The sequence below is a fragment of the Gorilla gorilla genome, chromosome 3 (genome assembly GCF_029281585.2).
Source record: "Gorilla gorilla gorilla isolate KB3781 chromosome 3, NHGRI_mGorGor1-v2.1_pri, whole genome shotgun sequence".
Lineage (NCBI taxonomy): Eukaryota > Metazoa > Chordata > Mammalia > Primates > Hominidae > Gorilla > Gorilla gorilla.
In genome coordinates this window covers 185,839,066-185,844,466 of record NC_073227.2, presented here as the reverse complement: position 1 = coordinate 185,844,466, position 5,401 = coordinate 185,839,066, and positions in this window count along the sequence as shown.

Here is a 5,401-nt window from a genome sequence, read left to right as displayed (position 1 = left end):
TACCTGGTTTTCTACCTGAAAGAGTGATTATGTATTAAACTCATGAAAATTTACACATGATTTATTTACATGTTTTAAAATTATTCTTTCAAAAAAACAAACAAAAAGATGTTGTTTAAATAGTTGACTTTTGGAGTATAGTAATAAAGTGATTATACAGTCAATGAGCAACTGAAATGTTAGACATGGAGGTACAATGAAAAGTGATCCAGCATTTCTGTGGAATGTGAGTCAACAATAGCAATAAATCATTCATCTTAGTACTGAATAACTAGGTGTGGAGAAATATTGGTAGGAAAGTGTCAGAACAATGCAACTGGCTCTGCAAACAGCACTTTCAGCCTGCAAGTATAAGAGAACAAGGAATCTTCTTTGTTTACAGGAACACAAACCTAGACTTCTACCCTACAGACAGCCTTTGTGAGGGAGGCAAGCGCTGTGCCCCGGGCCAAATCCTATGTTAAGTGTGTTGCATATGTTACTTCGCATAATCCTCCCCAAAACACTCTGAACTATCATGACTCCCTGTTTACCAGATGAGAAAACTGACAGCTAAAGAGGTGTAGCCTCCAAGGGCTAGATGACTGGAAGAGGAATAGATGGGATTCAAATTCCATAATCTCAGCCCTCAAACATTTTGCTATCCTCCCTTTTAAGGCCCCAATCCCAGTTCTTAAAAAAAAAAAAAAAAAAAAAAAAAAAAGCCTATTGAAGCTATTATAAAACAAAAGATAAGTTAGCAATATATTTCTTGTATGAGGTTGAATATTGTGCCCCATAAAATTTATGTCCATCTGGAACCCAAAATGTGGCCTTATTTTGAAACAGGGTCATTGCAAATGTAATCAGTTAAGATTGAGGTCATACCGGAGTAGGGTGGGTCCTAAATCCAATATGGCGGCTGTCCTTATAGCAAAAAGAAGAGACAGAGACACACAGGGACAGGTGGGGAGGAGCTCTGTGATGATAGAGGCAAAGATGAGAGTTATGCTACCGTGAACCAAGGAACCAATGCCAAAGATAGCCAGCAACCACCAGAAGTTAGGGGAGAGACATGGAACAAAATCATTCTCTGAGTTTCCAAAAATCAACACTACTGACACTTTGATTTTGGACTTCTAGCCTCCTGAATTTGAAAGAACAAATTTATGTTATTTTAAGCCACCCAGTCTGTGGCACTTTGTTATAACAGCCCTAGGAAATCAATACATTTCTGTACCTACATATATTCTATAAGGATATAAATATTCTCTGTATAATCCAATAAATATATACTTATTTTATAGTAGTATACTATATATGCCAGGTATTTAACAAATGTTATTTTGTTTACACATCATAATCTTATGATGTAAGCTCTATCTTCATTTTACAGAAAAGGCAACAAACTCAGAGGATTAAGTGATTTGCCCCAGATAAAATAGCTCATAGCAAAGTCAATATGAGGCCTGTGTCTCTCAGTCCTGGGCCTCTTATCTCTTTGATTTGGATCTTGTGCCCTAACTTTTCCTAGGATATCCTTCCCAATTGATTTCATCGTTGCCACTTGCATCTTCAGTCTTTCCTTCTTTTTTATTTTTTATTTTTTTGAGACAGAGTCTCACCCTGTCGCCCAGGCTGGAGTGCAGTGGCGCAATCTCGGCTCACTGCAAGCTCTGCCTCCCGGGTTCACGCCATTCTCCTGCCTCAGCCTCCTGAGTAGCTGGGACTACTCGCCACCGCGCCAGGCTAATTTTTTGTATTTTTGTAGAAACGGGGTTTCACCGTGTTAACCAGGATGGTCTCGATCTCCTGACCTCGTGATCCACTTGCCTTGGCCTCCCAAAGTGCTGGGATTATAGGCGTGAGCCACCGCACCTGGCTTCAGTCTTTCCTTCTTTACTGCATCCCTCTCTCCCTATAAAAGAAGTACTCTTTCCAACCTAAAATTTCTCTCCCTTTGCCCATTATCATTCAGCTAGATGTCTGAAATAGAGTCCAAGCATTAAACTAACCTCCCTCCCTCCCTCCCTCCCTCCCTCCCTCCCTCCCTTCCTTCCTTCCTTCCTTCCTTCCTTCCTTCCTTCCTTCCTTCCTTCCTTCCTTCTTCCTTCCTTTCTCCCTCCCTCCCTCTCTCCCTCCCTCCCTCTCTCCCTCCCTTCCTTCCTTCCTAGCCAAGCTGGTCTCGAACCCTTGACCTCAGGTGATCTACCCGCCTTGGCCCCCCAAAGTGCTAGGATTACAGGCATGAGCCACCATGCCTGGCCTAAACTTTCAAATATGACTTTTTCTGTGGACACTTCACTGCATCCAAATTAGGCTACACTCCGCTCACCTTTTTCGCTTTTCTTGTTTTTGTCATGCTTTGTGTTTCTTTTCTCTTTTTCTTTTTTTTTTTGAGACGGAGTCTGGTTCTGTCACCCAGGCTGGAGTGCAGGGGCACAATCTTGGCTCACTGTAACCTCCGTCTCCTGGGTTCAAGCAATTCTCCTGCCTCAGCCTCCCGAGTAGCTGGGATTACAGGCATGTGCCGTCATGCCCAGCTAATTTTTCTATTTTTAGTAGAGATGGGGGTTTCACCATGTTGGCCAGGCTGGTCTCGAACTCCTGACCTCAGGTGATCCACCCGTCTCAGCCTCCCAAAGTGCTGGGATTACAGATGGGAGCCACGGTGCCCGGCCTTGTGTTTCTTTTCTTTAGAAAAAAAATCTGCTGGGTTTGTTCAAATTTTCCTTAATTGAAGTCCTACAAGTTCTTCAGGGTTTAAGCAATCATTCCAGATCAGTTCAACAAATATTTGTAGAGTACTCAAACTACTTTTGTGTCCCAGGCTTTGTTGTGCATACTAGGGATAAAATCAGGAATCAGACATGTCACTATATGATGAATATAATGCTCATTCATTAAATTTAATTAATTAAATTTTCTTATAAATTAATTGAATTTTCTCTATAAGCATTTCCTGATTCCTACCAACTGAAGTGATTTTAGTCATGTTTCAGGGATCTGGAAATTTTCCTGTTATCATAGCCTTTTCATCACCATAGCATTTAATGCCTCCCTCGTGGGCCATAATACATTCATCCTGGTCTGACAGTTTCTTGAGCACGTATGGAATCCTGCAGAAATAAAAACTCCTTGAATGAAGAAACTTGTTCTTTCCCATTTTGGTGTCTTCTCCAGAGTCTAGAAATATTGAATCATATTCAATCGAGTATGAAAATCATGAGATATTAAAAAGAATGCATGGGTGAGAACTTAAAACCAGTATGGCTCCAGAAATGAAAGTTGTAATGAAGAAAAAGAATATGTGAAAAATATTTACCTGGAAAAGTGAAAAAGATAAAAAATGAGGTGAATTCAGGAATTAATTACAGCAAGTACTAAGATGGCCGTTTATGGAACTTGACCTAAGTTAAGGGTAGAAACTAGGTTACCTTTCAAGTCTGAAAAGCTGTGTCTTGTAACTACACTCTCTAACCTGGGATTTGTCTAACTCTATAGAATGTAAACTTCATGAGGGTAGGAAGTTTTAACTGCTTTCTTCACTGCTATATTTTCAATATCGTACTTGATGAATCAGCAAAATTCCACGCTAACCACACTAGTGTAGTAAAGAAGATCTTAATCTTATGAGAATCAGCTCATGATTCCTGGTTAGCACACCTGTCTCTATTTGTGGTGGGATTAGCTCCTGCCCTCAGATGGAAGCATTTAAAGCTAATCCTGGTGGAGACAGAATGTGGCTCAATTTAGAGTGTATCTTCTCAAGTGTGTTTCCTATTTGATTACTGATTGTTTGCATGGTGTTCACTACCCCTTGCCAATACTTTGTTTTAACTTCAGGTATCTGCCTGTGGCCTTCTTTCTTTCTGGCTTCCTATTTCTTCCATTTCTCTGCTTTCTGACCCTCGCTGGATTTCAGACCACTATGTTTTTCTGCTTTCTGACTCTTGCTGGACTGACCTGGTTTTGGTATGTATTTTTCTTTTGATCCTTTGTTCCATTTTGACCACTTCTTGGTATAGACCAATATAATGCTTTTTAGTTTTCATTCTCTACATTAGTTCTTTTAGGCCTTCCTTAATTCTCCAATTAATTAACTAAGCATTTACTTAATTTTGTTATCTAATTAATTCTTAATTAGTTCTCCTAGGCCTACCTAATCTACTGCCATTCTTGGAACTCAAATAGCACCAAGTGGAAAGCTAACAGCCAAAGTTATAGAAAATAGAATCATAGTAAATCAAAAAATTGTTAGTTTTGAAAACTTGTGTGAACAAAATTGGCATTCGCCTTGCTTAGAGGAAATGATGGATTAGATGTGTCGGATGTATCAAATGTATAAAATTCAAATATTGAGTGTGGTAAAACATTTATTCAGTACAATGCTCATTCAAAAATTTTCCCAGGATCTCCTTGGGCACATGTGCTGGTTGAAAAAACATTACTGATCATAAATGCTGCATCAGCCTAATATCTGAGCCAAAACATATATTTTTGCAAGAACCCATAAGTCCAAAAAAGGCATACACTTTTGAGAGTATGAATACCTTCCTAACCCTCATATGTCTGGCAAACCTGAGAAAAATAACATAGGAATACGAGTAATAGATTCTTTATATTGTGTACAAAAATAACAGAGGTAGCAACATATGTGGAATATTCAGACATCCCTATATTGTGGTGATTCTTACCCAGGCTACTTGACTAAAGTGATTGACCAAATGGCATGAAGAAGACCTTCTGGTATTGTGAGAAATTAAAAGAGATAATGGTGATCTTTAGATGGTTTTCTAATGAAGAACAAATTAGATATAAATAATCAAGTGAATAAAATAGATCCTATTTAGTAATACTTCTCTTTAAATAAAAAATGTGAGACACATTTGGGTTTATCCTCTCCATCCCCACTTTCAACATTGTTTATGTGCTTATTTAATCAAAAACAGTCTCAGGAATTTTCATAATAAACCCAAGTGACTCCTAAGCAACAATTATTGTTTACTGGATAAATTATATAAAATATAAAACTGCTAGTAAACTCTGGGCTGGAATTCTTTAAGTGCATATTTAAGACTTTGAAATACATGAAATTTTGAATCTTTTTTGAACTACACTGCTTGAATGGCCTAGTGTTTAGCATTAAACAAATAAATCAGAAATTTTGTATTTGAAATTAGGCTTGGTGATTTTGTTCATGAACAAAAGTGAAGGTAGTTTAGTATAATGGAAATAGGATGACTTGACTTTACAGGTAACGCAACTTGAGTGTTTAGTCCTGGCTTCTGTCACTAAATCATTTGGCTTTGGTCAAATTATTTTATCAGATTCTTTATTTAAAAAGTGAGGCATTTAGACTTTAACTTTACAGATTTTTTTTTTTTTTTTTTGAGACAAACTCTTACTCTGTTGCCCAGGC